At 76.2% G+C, this 17,183-nt stretch overlaps 9 non-coding genes across 9 annotated transcripts; all 9 read left to right on the top strand.

Annotated features, from left to right (window-relative positions):
• The first annotated feature begins 1,154 nt into the window (after nucleotides 1-1,154).
• Nucleotides 1,155-1,273, top strand: LOC140596911 (5S ribosomal RNA). Its single transcript, XR_011998781.1, has one exon. It is a non-coding gene; the product is annotated as a 5S ribosomal RNA (ribosomal RNA).
• A 1,664-nt stretch (nucleotides 1,274-2,937) lies between these two features.
• Nucleotides 2,938-3,056, top strand: LOC140596912 (5S ribosomal RNA). Its single transcript, XR_011998782.1, has one exon. It is a non-coding gene; the product is annotated as a 5S ribosomal RNA (ribosomal RNA).
• A 1,680-nt stretch (nucleotides 3,057-4,736) lies between these two features.
• On the top strand, nucleotides 4,737-4,855 carry LOC140596913 (5S ribosomal RNA). The gene has a single exon (XR_011998783.1). It is a non-coding gene; the product is annotated as a 5S ribosomal RNA (ribosomal RNA).
• Nucleotides 4,856-6,533: 1,678 nt separating this feature from the next.
• LOC140596914 (5S ribosomal RNA) lies at nucleotides 6,534-6,652 on the top strand. Its single transcript, XR_011998784.1, has one exon. It is a non-coding gene; the product is annotated as a 5S ribosomal RNA (ribosomal RNA).
• Nucleotides 6,653-8,330: 1,678 nt separating this feature from the next.
• Nucleotides 8,331-8,449, top strand: LOC140596881 (5S ribosomal RNA). The gene has a single exon (XR_011998751.1). It is a non-coding gene; the product is annotated as a 5S ribosomal RNA (ribosomal RNA).
• Nucleotides 8,450-10,112: 1,663 nt separating this feature from the next.
• LOC140596915 (5S ribosomal RNA) lies at nucleotides 10,113-10,231 on the top strand. The gene has a single exon (XR_011998785.1). It is a non-coding gene; the product is annotated as a 5S ribosomal RNA (ribosomal RNA).
• A 1,661-nt stretch (nucleotides 10,232-11,892) lies between these two features.
• On the top strand, nucleotides 11,893-12,011 carry LOC140596916 (5S ribosomal RNA). Its single transcript, XR_011998786.1, has one exon. It is a non-coding gene; the product is annotated as a 5S ribosomal RNA (ribosomal RNA).
• Nucleotides 12,012-13,672: 1,661 nt separating this feature from the next.
• On the top strand, nucleotides 13,673-13,791 carry LOC140596917 (5S ribosomal RNA). Its single transcript, XR_011998787.1, has one exon. It is a non-coding gene; the product is annotated as a 5S ribosomal RNA (ribosomal RNA).
• A 1,661-nt stretch (nucleotides 13,792-15,452) lies between these two features.
• LOC140596919 (5S ribosomal RNA) lies at nucleotides 15,453-15,571 on the top strand. The gene has a single exon (XR_011998789.1). It is a non-coding gene; the product is annotated as a 5S ribosomal RNA (ribosomal RNA).
• The last annotated feature ends 1,612 nt before the right edge of the window (nucleotides 15,572-17,183 follow it).

Here is a 17,183-nt window from a genome sequence, read left to right on the forward strand (position 1 = left end):
CCGCCTGCGGGCCCTCCTCGCCCCGCCCCAATCTCCGCCCCCAGGCCCGCCCCCAGCCCCTAGCAATTCCCTGGCACCGCCCCCAGCCTCCAAGCCACCCAGCCACCCGCAACCCCCCCCACCTTCGGCCCGGGCCCGCCTGCACCTTCTCTCCGAAGGACATGCCCTGCCTCCCCCGCGGACCACCGTCCCTTCGGCCCTCAGCCACGACGTCCACGCTCCGCGGGCCCGGGACACCAGATGGCCCGACCGCCCGGGGCCTCAGGCCCCGTTGGCACCGGGCTGCGCGCTCCGCGGCCCCGCAACAGCCAAGGCCACAGCGACGCGGGGGCGGCCGGCACCCATGCCGAAAAGGGCCGCGCGCAACACAGCAAGAGACACAAGAGAGACTCGCTCCGCGCCTGGGCGTGGGCGCCGCGCACGCAACACAGGCACACGGTCCCGCGGCGGTTCGGCTGATGGGCAGGAATGGGGGCAGAACGGCATCCCTGACACCGTGGCTGCAGGGCCCGCGGCTGCCAGGGCTCCTAAGGCAGCTCCAGGGCCTGCGCCCCTCCGGCGGGGTGGCTGCCTCGCCCCCACAGGCCTTGTGGCCCAGCTCCGAGTGCCCGTGTCCCTCCGTCTGTGTGTGTGTGTGTGTGTGTCTGTCTGTCTGTCGTGGGCACCTGTGTCTGTGTCCCTGCCTGTCCGAGGATGGGGTCCGGCGGCGCGGGCGGCCCCGGCTTGGCTTTGAGCCAGGCCGGCTGAAGAACAGGAGAGGCCAGGGGTCGTCCGGAGCCGGCCGGCGCCGGCCCGCGGCACCCCCCCAGCCAGTGAGCGGTCCGAGGTGGGGCGGCGTGCCATCCGGGGAGCCGAGCGGCGGCGACGCGCCCGCCAGGCCGGGGACGGGAGCGCGCCCGGGCTCCGGCGACAGCCTCCGCTCCGGGGTGCGGGAGGCGTCTTGGCCCCCACCCCCCCCGCCCGGCCCGGGGCAGGCGCCCTCCGCCACCCCGGGCGCGGCGCGGGAGGCGGTCAGTCAATCAATCAGTCGGGCCGGCAGGCGAGCATGCAGGCGGGCTGGCGCGATCGGGCGGGCGGAGGGCTGAGGAGCGGCGGGCGCCTGGCCCGGAGAGGCGCAGAGCAGGCTCTTGGGGCGCCCAGCGGCAGCCGCGGACGTCTACGGCCATACCACCCTGAACGCGCCCGATCTCGTCTGATCTCGGAAGCTAAGCAGGGTCGGGCCTGGTTAGTACTTGGATGGGAGACCGCCTGGGAATACCGGGTGCTGTAGGCTTTTTTTCCTCGGCCTTTTGCCTGCCTTCCTGTCTGTCCCTTGGCCGCCAACGCCCCCTCGACCAAGCGGCGGCGGCGGCGGCGGCGGCGGCGGCGGCGGCGGCGGCGCCCCCCTCCGGGCGACCCGTGGCATGGCCCCCGCCCCGCCGGAAGCACCGCAGGGCGCCGCGGAGCACCGAGGGCGCCGGCTGCACGGGCAGGAGGCCACACACATGCACCACCTCCTCTTCCTCTCAAGCCCTTCACCCTCGCAGCCCGCCCTTCAAGCACACCCACCCACGTCCTAGCCGGCCGCGCGTCCCAGGGCGCCGCGGGGGCCCGAAGGCGGCCGACGGAGGGGACGGGGCGACAGCAGGAACCTCGGGGCCGGGGCGGGGAGGGGGCGGTCGCTGGGGGGAGCCGGGCGGGGGCTGGATCCCGTCTCCGCAGGCCTGCGAGCCCCTCCGGGGGGCCGGGGCGGGGCTTTGGGGGCCGGGGCCGGGGCGGGGCTTTGGGGGCCGGGGCCGGGGCCGGGGCCGGGCCCGCCTGCGGGCCCTCCTCGCCCCGCCCCAATCTCCGCCCCCAGGCCCGCCCCCAGCCCCCTGGCACCGCCCCCAGCCTCCAAGCCACCCAGCCACCCGCAACCCCCCCCACCTTCGGCCCGGGCCCGCCTGCACCTTCTCTCCGAAGGACATGCCCTGCCTCCCCCGCGGACCACCGTCCCTTCGGCCCTCAGCCACGACGTCCACGCTCCGCGGGCCCGGGACACCAGATGGCCCGACCGCCCGGGGCCTCAGGCCCCGTTGGCACCGGGCTGCGCGCTCCGCGGCCCCGCAACAGCCAAGGCCACAGCGACGCGGGGGCGGCCGGCACCCATGCCGAAAAGGGCCGCGCGCAACACAGCAAGAGACACAAGAGAGACTCGCTCCGCGCCTGGGCGTGGGCGCCGCGCACGCAACACAGGCACACGGTCCCGCGGCGGTTCGGCTGATGGGCAGGAATGGGGGCAGAACGGCATCCCTGACACCGTGGCTGCAGGGCCCGCGGCTGCCAGGGCTCCTAAGGCAGCTCCAGGGCCTGCGCCCCTCCGGCGGGGTGGCTGCCTCGCCCCCACAGGCCTTGTGGCCCAGCTCCGAGTGCCCGTGTCCCTCCGTCTGTGTGTGTGTGTGTGTGTGTCTGTCTGTCTGTCGTGGGCACCTGTGTCTGTGTCCCTGCCTGTCCGAGGATGGGGTCCGGCGGCGCGGGCGGCCCCGGCTTGGCTTTGAGCCAGGCCGGCTGAAGAACAGGAGAGGCCAGGGGTCGTCCGGAGCCGGCCGGCGCCGGCCCGCGGCACCCCCCCAGCCAGTGAGCGGTCCGAGGTGGGGCGGCGTGCCATCCGGGGAGCCGAGCGGCGGCGACGCGCCCGCCAGGCCGGGGACGGGAGCGCGCCCGGGCTCCGGCGACAGCCTCCGCTCCGGGGTGCGGGAGGCGTCTTGGCCCCCACCCCCCCCGCCCGGCCCGGGGCAGGCGCCCTCCGCCACCCCGGGCGCGGCGCGGGAGGCGGTCAGTCAATCAATCAGTCGGGCCGGCAGGCGAGCATGCAGGCGGGCTGGCGCGATCGGGCGGGCGGAGGGCTGAGGAGCGGCGGGCGCCTGGCCCGGAGAGGCGCAGAGCAGGCTCTTGGGGCGCCCAGCGGCAGCCGCGGACGTCTACGGCCATACCACCCTGAACGCGCCCGATCTCGTCTGATCTCGGAAGCTAAGCAGGGTCGGGCCTGGTTAGTACTTGGATGGGAGACCGCCTGGGAATACCGGGTGCTGTAGGCTTTTTTTCCTCGGCCTTTTGCCTGCCTTCCTGTCTGTCCCTTGGCCGCCAACGCCCCCTCGACCAACGCGGCGGCGGCGGCGGCGGCGGCGGCGGCGGCGGCGGCGGCGGCGCCCCCCTCCGGGCGACCCGTGGCATGGCCCCCGCCCCGCCGGAAGCACCGCAGGGCGCCGCGGAGCACCGAGGGCGCCGGCTGCACGGGCAGGAGGCCACACACATGCACCACCTCCTCTTCCTCTCAAGCCCTTCACCCTCGCAGCCCGCCCTTCAAGCACACCCACCCACGTCCTAGCCGGCCGCGCGTCCCAGGGCGCCGCGGGGGCCCGAAGGCGGCCGACGGAGGGGACGGGGCGACAGCAGGAACCTCGGGGCCGGGGCGGGGAGGGGGCGGTCGCTGGGGGGAGCCGGGCGGGGGCTGGATCCCGTCTCCGCAGGCCTGCGAGCCCCTCCGGGGGGCCGGGGCGGGGCTTTGGGGGCCGGGGCCGGGGCGGGGCTTTGGGGGCCGGGGCCGGGGCCGGGGCCGGGCCCGCCTGCGGGCCCTCCTCGCCCCGCCCCAATCTCCGCCCCCAGGCCCGCCCCCAGCCCCTAGCAATTCCCTGGCACCGCCCCCAGCCTCCAAGCCACCCAGCCACCCGCAACCCCCCCCACCTTCGGCCCGGGCCCGCCTGCACCTTCTCTCCGAAGGACATGCCCTGCCTCCCCCGCGGACCACCGTCCCTTCGGCCCTCAGCCACGACGTCCACGCTCCGCGGGCCCGGGACACCAGATGGCCCGACCGCCCGGGGCCTCAGGCCCCGTTGGCACCAGGCTGCGCGCTCCGCGGCCCCGCAACAGCCAAGGCCACAGCGACGCGGGGGCGGCCGGCACCCATGCCGAAAAGGGCCGCGCGCAACACAGCAAGAGACACAAGAGAGACTCGCTCCGCGCCTGGGCGTGGGCGCCGCGCACGCAACACAGGCACACGGTCCCGCGGCGGTTCGGCTGATGGGCAGGAATGGGGGCAGAACGGCATCCCTGACACCGTGGCTGCAGGGCCCGCGGCTGCCAGGGCTCCTAAGGCAGCTCCAGGGCCTGCGCCCCTCCGGCGGGGTGGCTGCCTCGCCCCCACAGGCCTTGTGGCCCAGCTCCGAGTGCCCGTGTCCCTCCGTCTGTGTGTGTGTGTGTGTGTGTGTCTGTCTGTCTGTCGTGGGCACCTGTGTCTGTGTCCCTGCCTGTCCGAGGATGGGGTCCGGCGGCGCGGGCGGCCCCGGCTTGGCTTTGAGCCAGGCCGGCTGAAGAACAGGAGAGGCCAGGGGTCGTCCGGAGCCGGCCGGCGCCGGCCCGCGGCACCCCCCCAGCCAGTGAGCGGTCCGAGGTGGGGCGGCGTGCCATCCGGGGAGCCGAGCGGCGGCGACGCGCCCGCCAGGCCGGGGACGGGAGCGCGCCCGGGCTCCGGCGACAGCCTCCGCTCCGGGGTGCGGGAGGCGTCTTGGCCCCCACCCCCCCCGCCCGGCCCGGGGCAGGCGCCCTCCGCCACCCCGGGCGCGGCGCGGGAGGCGGTCAGTCAATCAATCAGTCGGGCCGGCAGGCGAGCATGCAGGCGGGCTGGCGCGATCGGGCGGGCGGAGGGCTGAGGAGCGGCGGGCGCCTGGCCCGGAGAGGCGCAGAGCAGGCTCTTGGGGCGCCCAGCGGCAGCCGCGGACGTCTACGGCCATACCACCCTGAACGCGCCCGATCTCGTCTGATCTCGGAAGCTAAGCAGGGTCGGGCCTGGTTAGTACTTGGATGGGAGACCGCCTGGGAATACCGGGTGCTGTAGGCTTTTTTTCCTCGGCCTTTTGCCTGCCTTCCTGTCTGTCCCTTGGCCGCCAACGCCCCCTCGACCAACGCGGCGGCGGCGGCGGCGGCGGCGGCGGCGGCGGCGGCGGCGGCCCCCCTCCGGGCGACCCGTGGCATGGCCCCCGCCCCGCCGGAAGCACCGCAGGGCGCCGCGGAGCACCGAGGGCGCCGGCTGCACGGGCAGGAGGCCACACACATGCACCACCTCCTCTTCCTCTCAAGCCCTTCACCCTCGCAGCCCGCCCTTCAAGCACACCCACCCACGTCCTAGCCGGCCGCGCGTCCCAGGGCGCCGCGGGGGCCCGAAGGCGGCCGACGGAGGGGACGGGGCGACAGCAGGAACCTCGGGGCCGGGGCGGGGAGGGGGCGGTCGCTGGGGGGAGCCGGGCGGGGGCTGGATCCCGTCTCCGCAGGCCTGCGAGCCCCTCCGGGGGGCCGGGGCGGGGCTTTGGGGGCCGGGGCCGGGGCGGGGCTTTGGGGGCCGGGGCCGGGGCCGGGGCCGGGCCCGCCTGCGGGCCCTCCTCGCCCCGCCCCAATCTCCGCCCCCAGGCCCGCCCCCAGCCCCTAGCAATTCCCTGGCACCGCCCCCAGCCTCCAAGCCACCCAGCCACCCGCAACCCCCCCCACCTTCGGCCCGGGCCCGCCTGCACCTTCTCTCCGAAGGACATGCCCTGCCTCCCCCGCGGACCACCGTCCCTTCGGCCCTCAGCCACGACGTCCACGCTCCGCGGGCCCGGGACACCAGATGGCCCGACCGCCCGGGGCCTCAGGCCCCGTTGGCACCGGGCTGCGCGCTCCGCGGCCCCGCAACAGCCAAGGCCACAGCGACGCGGGGGCGGCCGGCACCCATGCCGAAAAGGGCCGCGCGCAACACAGCAAGAGACACAAGAGAGACTCGCTCCGCGCCTGGGCGTGGGCGCCGCGCACGCAACACAGGCACACGGTCCCGCGGCGGTTCGGCTGATGGGCAGGAATGGGGGCAGAACGGCATCCCTGACACCGTGGCTGCAGGGCCCGCGGCTGCCAGGGCTCCTAAGGCAGCTCCAGGGCCTGCGCCCCTCCGGCGGGGTGGCTGCCTCGCCCCCACAGGCCTTGTGGCCCAGCTCCGAGTGCCCGTGTCCCTCCGTCTGTGTGTGTGTGTGTGTGTGTGTCTGTCTGTCTGTCGTGGGCACCTGTGTCTGTGTCCCTGCCTGTCCGAGGATGGGGTCCGGCGGCGCGGGCGGCCCCGGCTTGGCTTTGAGCCAGGCCGGCTGAAGAACAGGAGAGGCCAGGGGTCGTCCGGAGCCGGCCGGCGCCGGCCCGCGGCACCCCCCCAGCCAGTGAGCGGTCCGAGGTGGGGCGGCGTGCCATCCGGGGAGCCGAGCGGCGGCGACGCGCCCGCCAGGCCGGGGACGGGAGCGCGCCCGGGCTCCGGCGACAGCCTCCGCTCCGGGGTGCGGGAGGCGTCTTGGCCCCCACCCCCCCCGCCCGGCCCGGGGCAGGCGCCCTCCGCCACCCCGGGCGCGGCGCGGGAGGCGGTCAGTCAATCAATCAGTCGGGCCGGCAGGCGAGCATGCAGGCGGGCTGGCGCGATCGGGCGGGCGGAGGGCTGAGGAGCGGCGGGCGCCTGGCCCGGAGAGGCGCAGAGCAGGCTCTTGGGGCGCCCAGCGGCAGCCGCGGACGTCTACGGCCATACCACCCTGAACGCGCCCGATCTCGTCTGATCTCGGAAGCTAAGCAGGGTCGGGCCTGGTTAGTACTTGGATGGGAGACCGCCTGGGAATACCGGGTGCTGTAGGCTTTTTTTCCTCGGCCTTTTGCCTGCCTTCCTGTCTGTCCCTTGGCCGCCAACGCCCCCTCGACCAACGCGGCGGCGGCGGCGGCGGCGGCGGCGGCGGCGGCGGCGGCGGCGCCCCCCTCCGGGCGACCCGTGGCATGGCCCCCGCCCCGCCGGAAGCACCGCAGGGCGCCGCGGAGCACCGAGGGCGCCGGCTGCACGGGCAGGAGGCCACACACATGCACCACCTCCTCTTCCTCTCAAGCCCTTCACCCTCGCAGCCCGCCCTTCAAGCACACCCACCCACGTCCTAGCCGGCCGCGCGTCCCAGGGCGCCGCGGGGGCCCGAAGGCGGCCGACGGAGGGGACGGGGCGACAGCAGGAACCTCGGGGCCGGGGCGGGGAGGGGGCGGTCGCTGGGGGGAGCCGGGCGGGGGCTGGATCCCGTCTCCGCAGGCCTGCGAGCCCCTCCGGGGGGCCGGGGCGGGGCTTTGGGGGCCGGGGCCGGGGCGGGGCTTTGGGGGCCGGGGCCGGGGCCGGGGCCGGGCCCGCCTGCGGGCCCTCCTCGCCCCGCCCCAATCTCCGCCCCCAGGCCCGCCCCCAGCCCCTAGCAATTCCCTGGCACCGCCCCCAGCCTCCAAGCCACCCAGCCACCCGCAACCCCCCCCACCTTCGGCCCGGGCCCGCCTGCACCTTCTCTCCGAAGGACATGCCCTGCCTCCCCCGCGGACCACCGTCCCTTCGGCCCTCAGCCACGACGTCCACGCTCCGCGGGCCCGGGACACCAGATGGCCCGACCGCCCGGGGCCTCAGGCCCCGTTGGCACCAGGCTGCGCGCTCCGCGGCCCCGCAACAGCCAAGGCCACAGCGACGCGGGGGCGGCCGGCACCCATGCCGAAAAGGGCCGCGCGCAACACAGCAAGAGACACAAGAGAGACTCGCTCCGCGCCTGGGCGTGGGCGCCGCGCACGCAACACAGGCACACGGTCCCGCGGCGGTTCGGCTGATGGGCAGGAATGGGGGCAGAACGGCATCCCTGACACCGTGGCTCAGGGCCCGCGGCTGCCAGGGCTCCTAAGGCAGCTCCAGGGCCTGCGCCCCTCCGGCGGGGTGGCTGCCTCGCCCCCACAGGCCTTGTGGCCCAGCTCCGAGTGCCCGTGTCCCTCCGTCTGTGTGTGTGTGTGTGTGTGTGTGTCTGTCTGTCTGTCGTGGGCACCTGTGTCTGTGTCCCTGCCTGTCCGAGGATGGGGTCCGGCGGCGCGGGCGGCCCCGGCTTGGCTTTGAGCCAGGCCGGCTGAAGAACAGGAGAGGCCAGGGGTCGTCCGGAGCCGGCCGGCGCCGGCCCGCGGCACCCCCCCAGCCAGTGAGCGGTCCGAGGTGGGGCGGCGTGCCATCCGGGGAGCCGAGCGGCGGCGACGCGCCCGCCAGGCCGGGGACGGGAGCGCGCCCGGGCTCCGGCGACAGCCTCCGCTCCGGGGTGCGGGAGGCGTCTTGGCCCCCACCCCCCCCGCCCGGCCCGGGGCAGGCGCCCTCCGCCACCCCGGGCGCGGCGCGGGAGGCGGTCAGTCAATCAATCAGTCGGGCCGGCAGGCGAGCATGCAGGCGGGCTGGCGCGATCGGGCGGGCGGAGGGCTGAGGAGCGGCGGGCGCCTGGCCCGGAGAGGCGCAGAGCAGGCTCTTGGGGCGCCCAGCGGCAGCCGCGGACGTCTGCCATACCACCCTGAACGCGCCCGATCTCGTCTGATCTCGGAAGCTAAGCAGGGTCGGGCCTGGTTAGTACTTGGATGGGAGACCGCCTGGGAATACCGGGTGCTGTAGGCTTTTTTTCCTCGGCCTTTTGCCTGCCTTCCTGTCTGTCCCTTGGCCGCCAACGCCCCCTCGACCAACGCGGCGGCGGCGGCGGCGGCGGCGGCGGCGCCCCCCTCCGGGCGACCCGTGGCATGGCCCCCGCCCCGCCGGAAGCACCGCAGGGCGCCGCGGAGCACCGAGGGCGCCGGCTGCACGGGCAGGAGGCCACACACATGCACCACCTCCTCTTCCTCTCAAGCCCTTCACCCTCGCAGCCCGCCCTTCAAGCACACCCACCCACGTCCTAGCCGGCCGCGCGTCCCAGGGCGCCGCGGGGGCCCGAAGGCGGCCGACGGAGGGGACGGGGCGACAGCAGGAACCTCGGGGCCGGGGCGGGGAGGGGGCGGTCGCTGGGGGGAGCCGGGCGGGGGCTGGATCCCGTCTCCGCAGGCCTGCGAGCCCCTCCGGGGGGCCGGGGCGGGGCTTTGGGGGCCGGGGCCGGGGCGGGGCTTTGGGGGCCGGGGCCGGGGCCGGGGCCGGGCCCGCCTGCGGGCCCTCCTCGCCCCGCCCCAATCTCCGCCCCCAGGCCCGCCCCCAGCCCCTAGCAATTCCCTGGCACCGCCCCCAGCCTCCAAGCCACCCAGCCACCCGCAACCCCCCCCACCTTCGGCCCGGGCCCGCCTGCACCTTCTCTCCGAAGGACATGCCCTGCCTCCCCCGCGGACCACCGTCCCTTCGGCCCTCAGCCACGACGTCCACGCTCCGCGGGCCCGGGACACCAGATGGCCCGACCGCCCGGGGCCTCAGGCCCCGTTGGCACCGGGCTGCGCGCTCCGCGGCCCCGCAACAGCCAAGGCCACAGCGACGCGGGGGCGGCCGGCACCCATGCCGAAAAGGGCCGCGCGCAACACAGCAAGAGACACAAGAGAGACTCGCTCCGCGCCTGGGCGTGGGCGCCGCGCACGCAACACAGGCACACGGTCCCGCGGCGGTTCGGCTGATGGGCAGGAATGGGGGCAGAACGGCATCCCTGACACCGTGGCTGCAGGGCCCGCGGCTGCCAGGGCTCCTAAGGCAGCTCCAGGGCCTGCGCCCCTCCGGCGGGGTGGCTGCCTCGCCCCCACAGGCCTTGTGGCCCAGCTCCGAGTGCCCGTGTCCCTCCGTCTGTGTGTGTGTGTGTGTGTGTCTGTCTGTCTGTCGTGGGCACCTGTGTCTGTGTCCCTGCCTGTCCGAGGATGGGGTCCGGCGGCGCGGGCGGCCCCGGCTTGGCTTTGAGCCAGGCCGGCTGAAGAACAGGAGAGGCCAGGGGTCGTCCGGAGCCGGCCGGCGCCGGCCCGCGGCACCCCCCCAGCCAGTGAGCGGTCCGAGGTGGGGCGGCGTGCCATCCGGGGAGCCGAGCGGCGGCGACGCGCCCGCCAGGCCGGGGACGGGAGCGCGCCCGGGCTCCGGCGACAGCCTCCGCTCCGGGGTGCGGGAGGCGTCTTGGCCCCCACCCCCCCCGCCCGGCCCGGGGCAGGCGCCCTCCGCCACCCCGGGCGCGGCGCGGGAGGCGGTCAGTCAATCAATCAGTCGGGCCGGCAGGCGAGCATGCAGGCGGGCTGGCGCGATCGGGCGGGCGGAGGGCTGAGGAGCGGCGGGCGCCTGGCCCGGAGAGGCGCAGAGCAGGCTCTTGGGGCGCCCAGCGGCAGCCGCGGACGTCTACGGCCATACCACCCTGAACGCGCCCGATCTCGTCTGATCTCGGAAGCTAAGCAGGGTCGGGCCTGGTTAGTACTTGGATGGGAGACCGCCTGGGAATACCGGGTGCTGTAGGCTTTTTTTCCTCGGCCTTTTGCCTGCCTTCCTGTCTGTCCCTTGGCCGCCAACGCCCCCTCGACCAACGCGGCGGCGGCGGCGGCGGCGGCGGCGGCGGCGGCGGCGGCGGCGCCCCCCTCCGGGCGACCCGTGGCATGGCCCCCGCCCCGCCGGAAGCACCGCAGGGCGCCGCGGAGCACCGAGGGCGCCGGCTGCACGGGCAGGAGGCCACACACATGCACCACCTCCTCTTCCTCTCAAGCCCTTCACCCTCGCAGCCCGCCCTTCAAGCACACCCACCCACGTCCTAGCCGGCCGCGCGTCCCAGGGCGCCGCGGGGGCCCGAAGGCGGCCGACGGAGGGGACGGGGCGACAGCAGGAACCTCGGGGCCGGGGCGGGGAGGGGGCGGTCGCTGGGGGGAGCCGGGCGGGGGCTGGATCCCGTCTCCGCAGGCCTGCGAGCCCCTCCGGGGGGCCGGGGCGGGGCTTTGGGGGCCGGGGCCGGGGCGGGGCTTTGGGGGCCGGGGCCGGGGCCGGGGCCCTCCTCGCCCCGCCCCAATCTCCGCCCCCAGGCCCGCCCCCAGCCCCTAGCAATTCCCTGGCACCGCCCCCAGCCTCCAAGCCACCCAGCCACCCGCAACCCCCCCCACCTTCGGCCCGGGCCCGCCTGCACCTTCTCTCCGAAGGACATGCCCTGCCTCCCCCGCGGACCACCGTCCCTTCGGCCCTCAGCCACGACGTCCACGCTCCGCGGGCCCGGGACACCAGATGGCCCGACCGCCCGGGGCCTCAGGCCCCGTTGGCACCGGGCTGCGCGCTCCGCGGCCCCGCAACAGCCAAGGCCACAGCGACGCGGGGGCGGCCGGCACCCATGCCGAAAAGGGCCGCGCGCAACACAGCAAGAGACACAAGAGAGACTCGCTCCGCGCCTGGGCGTGGGCGCCGCGCACGCAACACAGGCACACGGTCCCGCGGCGGTTCGGCTGATGGGCAGGAATGGGGGCAGAACGGCATCCCTGACACCGTGGCTGCAGGGCCCGCGGCTGCCAGGGCTCCTAAGGCAGCTCCAGGGCCTGCGCCCCTCCGGCGGGGTGGCTGCCTCGCCCCCACAGGCCTTGTGGCCCAGCTCCGAGTGCCCGTGTCCCTCCGTCTGTGTGTGTGTGTGTGTGTGTCTGTCTGTCTGTCGTGGGCACCTGTGTCTGTGTCCCTGCCTGTCCGAGGATGGGGTCCGGCGGCGCGGGCGGCCCCGGCTTGGCTTTGAGCCAGGCCGGCTGAAGAACAGGAGAGGCCAGGGGTCGTCCGGAGCCGGCCGGCGCCGGCCCGCGGCACCCCCCCAGCCAGTGAGCGGTCCGAGGTGGGGCGGCGTGCCATCCGGGGAGCCGAGCGGCGGCGACGCGCCCGCCAGGCCGGGGACGGGAGCGCGCCCGGGCTCCGGCGACAGCCTCCGCTCCGGGGTGCGGGAGGCGTCTTGGCCCCCACCCCCCCCGCCCGGCCCGGGGCAGGCGCCCTCCGCCACCCCGGGCGTGGCGCGGGAGGCGGTCAGTCAATCAATCAGTCGGGCCGGCAGGCGAGCATGCAGGCGGGCTGGCGCGATCGGGCGGGCGGAGGGCTGAGGAGCGGCGGGCGCCTGGCCCGGAGAGGCGCAGAGCAGGCTCTTGGGGCGCCCAGCGGCAGCCGCGGACGTCTACGGCCATACCACCCTGAACGCGCCCGATCTCGTCTGATCTCGGAAGCTAAGCAGGGTCGGGCCTGGTTAGTACTTGGATGGGAGACCGCCTGGGAATACCGGGTGCTGTAGGCTTTTTTTCCTCGGCCTTTTGCCTGCCTTCCTGTCTGTCCCTTGGCCGCCAACGCCCCCTCGACCAACGCGGCGGCGGCGGCGGCGGCGGCGGCGGCGGCGGCGGCGGCGGCGCCCCCCTCCGGGCGACCCGTGGCATGGCCCCCGCCCCGCCGGAAGCACCGCAGGGCGCCGCGGAGCACCGAGGGCGCCGGCTGCACGGGCAGGAGGCCACACACATGCACCACCTCCTCTTCCTCTCAAGCCCTTCACCCTCGCAGCCCGCCCTTCAAGCACACCCACCCACGTCCTAGCCGGCCGCGCGTCCCAGGGCGCCGCGGGGGCCCGAAGGCGGCCGACGGAGGGGACGGGGCGACAGCAGGAACCTCGGGGCCGGGGCGGGGAGGGGGCGGTCGCTGGGGGGAGCCGGGCGGGGGCTGGATCCCGTCTCCGCAGGCCTGCGAGCCCCTCCGGGGGGCCGGGGCGGGGCTTTGGGGGCCGGGGCCGGGGCGGGGCTTTGGGGGCCGGGGCCGGGGCCGGGGCCCTCCTCGCCCCGCCCCAATCTCCGCCCCCAGGCCCGCCCCCAGCCCCTAGCAATTCCCTGGCACCGCCCCCAGCCTCCAAGCCACCCAGCCACCCGCAACCCCCCCCACCTTCGGCCCGGGCCCGCCTGCACCTTCTCTCCGAAGGACATGCCCTGCCTCCCCCGCGGACCACCGTCCCTTCGGCCCTCAGCCACGACGTCCACGCTCCGCGGGCCCGGGACACCAGATGGCCCGACCGCCCGGGGCCTCAGGCCCCGTTGGCACCGGGCTGCGCGCTCCGCGGCCCCGCAACAGCCAAGGCCACAGCGACGCGGGGGCGGCCGGCACCCATGCCGAAAAGGGCCGCGCGCAACACAGCAAGAGACACAAGAGAGACTCGCTCCGCGCCTGGGCGTGGGCGCCGCGCACGCAACACAGGCACACGGTCCCGCGGCGGTTCGGCTGATGGGCAGGAATGGGGGCAGAACGGCATCCCTGACACCGTGGCTGCAGGGCCCGCGGCTGCCAGGGCTCCTAAGGCAGCTCCAGGGCCTGCGCCCCTCCGGCGGGGTGGCTGCCTCGCCCCCACAGGCCTTGTGGCCCAGCTCCGAGTGCCCGTGTCCCTCCGTCTGTGTGTGTGTGTGTGTGTGTCTGTCTGTCTGTCGTGGGCACCTGTGTCTGTGTCCCTGCCTGTCCGAGGATGGGGTCCGGCGGCGCGGGCGGCCCCGGCTTGGCTTTGAGCCAGGCCGGCTGAAGAACAGGAGAGGCCAGGGGTCGTCCGGAGCCGGCCGGCGCCGGCCCGCGGCACCCCCCCAGCCAGTGAGCGGTCCGAGGTGGGGCGGCGTGCCATCCGGGGAGCCGAGCGGCGGCGACGCGCCCGCCAGGCCGGGGACGGGAGCGCGCCCGGGCTCCGGCGACAGCCTCCGCTCCGGGGTGCGGGAGGCGTCTTGGCCCCCACCCCCCCCGCCCGGCCCGGGGCAGGCGCCCTCCGCCACCCCGGGCGCGGCGCGGGAGGCGGTCAGTCAATCAATCAGTCGGGCCGGCAGGCGAGCATGCAGGCGGGCTGGCGCGATCGGGCGGGCGGAGGGCTGAGGAGCGGCGGGCGCCTGGCCCGGAGAGGCGCAGAGCAGGCTCTTGGGGCGCCCAGCGGCAGCCGCGGACGTCTACGGCCATACCACCCTGAACGCGCCCGATCTCGTCTGATCTCGGAAGCTAAGCAGGGTCGGGCCTGGTTAGTACTTGGATGGGAGACCGCCTGGGAATACCGGGTGCTGTAGGCTTTTTTTCCTCGGCCTTTTGCCTGCCTTCCTGTCTGTCCCTTGGCCGCCAACGCCCCCTCGACCAACGCGGCGGCGGCGGCGGCGGCGGCGGCGGCGGCGGCGGCGGCGGCGCCCCCCTCCGGGCGACCCGTGGCATGGCCCCCGCCCCGCCGGAAGCACCGCAGGGCGCCGCGGAGCACCGAGGGCGCCGGCTGCACGGGCAGGAGGCCACACACATGCACCACCTCCTCTTCCTCTCAAGCCCTTCACCCTCGCAGCCCGCCCTTCAAGCACACCCACCCACGTCCTAGCCGGCCGCGCGTCCCAGGGCGCCGCGGGGGCCCGAAGGCGGCCGACGGAGGGGACGGGGCGACAGCAGGAACCTCGGGGCCGGGGCGGGGAGGGGGCGGTCGCTGGGGGGAGCCGGGCGGGGGCTGGATCCCGTCTCCGCAGGCCTGCGAGCCCCTCCGGGGGGCCGGGGCGGGGCTTTGGGGGCCGGGGCCGGGGCGGGGCTTTGGGGGCCGGGGCCGGGGCCGGGGCCCTCCTCGCCCCGCCCCAATCTCCGCCCCCAGGCCCGCCCCCAGCCCCTAGCAATTCCCTGGCACCGCCCCCAGCCTCCAAGCCACCCAGCCACCCGCAACCCCCCCCACCTTCGGCCCGGGCCCGCCTGCACCTTCTCTCCGAAGGACATGCCCTGCCTCCCCCGCGGACCACCGTCCCTTCGGCCCTCAGCCACGACGTCCACGCTCCGCGGGCCCGGGACACCAGATGGCCCGACCGCCCGGGGCCTCAGGCCCCGTTGGCACTGGGCTGCGCGCTCCGCGGCCCCGCAACAGCCAAGGCCACAGCGACGCGGGGGCGGCCGGCACCCATGCCGAAAAGGGCCGCGCGCAACACAGCAAGAGACACAAGAGAGACTCGCTCCGCGCCTGGGCGTGGGCGCCGCGCACGCAACACAGGCACACGGTCCCGCGGCGGTTCGGCTGATGGGCAGGAATGGGGGCAGAACGGCATCCCTGACACCGTGGCTGCAGGGCCCGCGGCTGCCAGGGCTCCTAAGGCAGCTCCAGGGCCTGCGCCCCTCCGGCGGGGTGGCTGCCTCGCCCCCACAGGCCTTGTGGCCCAGCTCCGAGTGCCCGTGTCCCTCCGTCTGTGTGTGTGTGTGTGTGTGTCTGTCTGTCTGTCGTGGGCACCTGTGTCTGTGTCCCTGCCTGTCCGAGGATGGGGTCCGGCGGCGCGGGCGGCCCCGGCTTGGCTTTGAGCCAGGCCGGCTGAAGAACAGGAGAGGCCAGGGGTCGTCCGGAGCCGGCCGGCGCCGGCCCGCGGCACCCCCCCAGCCAGTGAGCGGTCCGAGGTGGGGCGGCGTGCCATCCGGGGAGCCGAGCGGCGGCGACGCGCCCGCCAGGCCGGGGACGGGAGCGCGCCCGGGCTCCGGCGACAGCCTCCGCTCCGGGGTGCGGGAGGCGTCTTGGCCCCCACCCCCCCCGCCCGGCCCGGGGCAGGCGCCCTCCGCCACCCCGGGCGCGGCGCGGGAGGCGGTCAGTCAATCAATCAGTCGGGCCGGCAGGCGAGCATGCAGGCGGGCTGGCGCGATCGGGCGGGCGGAGGGCTGAGGAGCGGCGGGCGCCTGGCCCGGAGAGGCGCAGAGCAGGCTCTTGGGGCGCCCAGCGGCAGCCGCGGACGTCTACGGCCATACCACCCTGAACGCGCCCGATCTCGTCTGATCTCGGAAGCTAAGCAGGGTCGGGCCTGGTTAGTACTTGGATGGGAGACCGCCTGGGAATACCGGGTGCTGTAGGCTTTTTTTCCTCGGCCTTTTGCCTGCCTTCCTGTCTGTCCCTTGGCCGCCAACGCCCCCTCGACCAACGCGGCGGCGGCGGCGGCGGCGGCGGCGGCGGCGGCGGCGCCCCCCTCCGGGCGACCCGTGGCATGGCCCCCGCCCCGCCGGAAGCACCGCAGGGCGCCGCGGAGCACCGAGGGCGCCGGCTGCACGGGCAGGAGGCCACACACATGCACCACCTCCTCTTCCTCTCAAGCCCTTCACCCTCGCAGCCCGCCCTTCAAGCACACCCACCCACGTCCTAGCCGGCCGCGCGTCCCAGGGCGCCGCGGGGGCCCGAAGGCGGCCGACGGAGGGGACGGGGCGACAGCAGGAACCTCGGGGCCGGGGCGGGGAGGGGGCGGTCGCTGGGGGGAGCCGGGCGGGGGCTGGATCCCGTCTCCGCAGGCCTGCGAGCCCCTCCGGGGGGCCGGGGCGGGGCTTTGGGGGCCGGGGCCGGGGCGGGGCTTTGGGGGCCGGGGCCGGGGCCGGGGCCGGGCCCGCCTGCGGGCCCTCCTCGCCCCGCCCCAATCTCCGCCCCCAGGCCCGCCCCCAGCCCCTAGCAATTCCCTGGCACCGCCCCCAGCCTCCAAGCCACCCAGCCACCCGCAACCCCCCCCACCTTCGGCCCGGGCCCGCCTGCACCTTCTCTCCGAAGGACATGCCCTGCCTCCCCCGCGGACCACCGTCCCTTCGGCCCTCAGCCACGACGTCCACGCTCCGCGGGCCCGGGACACCAGATGGCCCGACCGCCCGGGGCCTCAGGCCCCGTTGGCACCGGGCTGCGCGCTCCGCGGCCCCGCAACAGCCAAGGCCACAGCGACGCGGGGGCGGCCGGCACCCATGCCGAAAAGGGCCGCGCGCAACACAGCAAGAGACACAAGAGAGACTCGCTCCGCGCCTGGGCGTGGGCGCCGCGCACGCAACACAGGCACACGGTCCCGCGGCGGTTCGGCTGATGGGCAGGAATGGGGGCAGAACGGCATCCCTGACACCGTGGCTGCAGGGCCCGCGGCTGCCAGGGCTCCTAAGGCAGCTCCAGGGCCTGCGCCCCTCCGGCGGGGTGGCTGCCTCGCCCCCACAGGCCTTGTGGCCCAGCTCCGAGTGCCCGTGTCCCTCCGTCTGTGTGTGTGTGTGTGTGTGTCTGTCTGTCTGTCGTGGGCACCTGTGTCTGTGTCCCTGCCTGTCCGAGGATGGGGTCCGGCGGCGCGGGCGGCCCCGGCTTGGCTTTGAGCCAGGCCGGCTGAAGAACAGGAGAGGCCAGGGGTCGTCCGGAGCCGGCCGGCGCCGGCCCGCGGCACCCCCCCAGCCAGTGAGCGGTCCGAGGTGGGGCGGCGTGCCATCCGGGGAGCCGAGCGGCGGCGACGCGCCCGCCAGGCCGGGGACGGGAGCGCGCCCGGGCTCCGGCGACAGCCTCCGCTCCGGGGTGCGGGAGGCGTCTTGGCCCCCACCCCCCCGCCCGGCCCGGGGCAGGCGCCCTCCGCCACCCCGGGCGCGGCGCGGGAGGCGGTCAGTCAATCAATCAGTCGGGCCGGCAGGCGAGCATGCAGGCGGGCTGGCGCGATCGGGCGGGCGGAGGGCTGAGGAGCGGCGG

Source organism: Vulpes vulpes, unplaced genomic scaffold, assembly GCF_048418805.1.
Source record: "Vulpes vulpes isolate BD-2025 unplaced genomic scaffold, VulVul3 u000000749, whole genome shotgun sequence".
NCBI lineage: Eukaryota > Metazoa > Chordata > Mammalia > Carnivora > Canidae > Vulpes > Vulpes vulpes.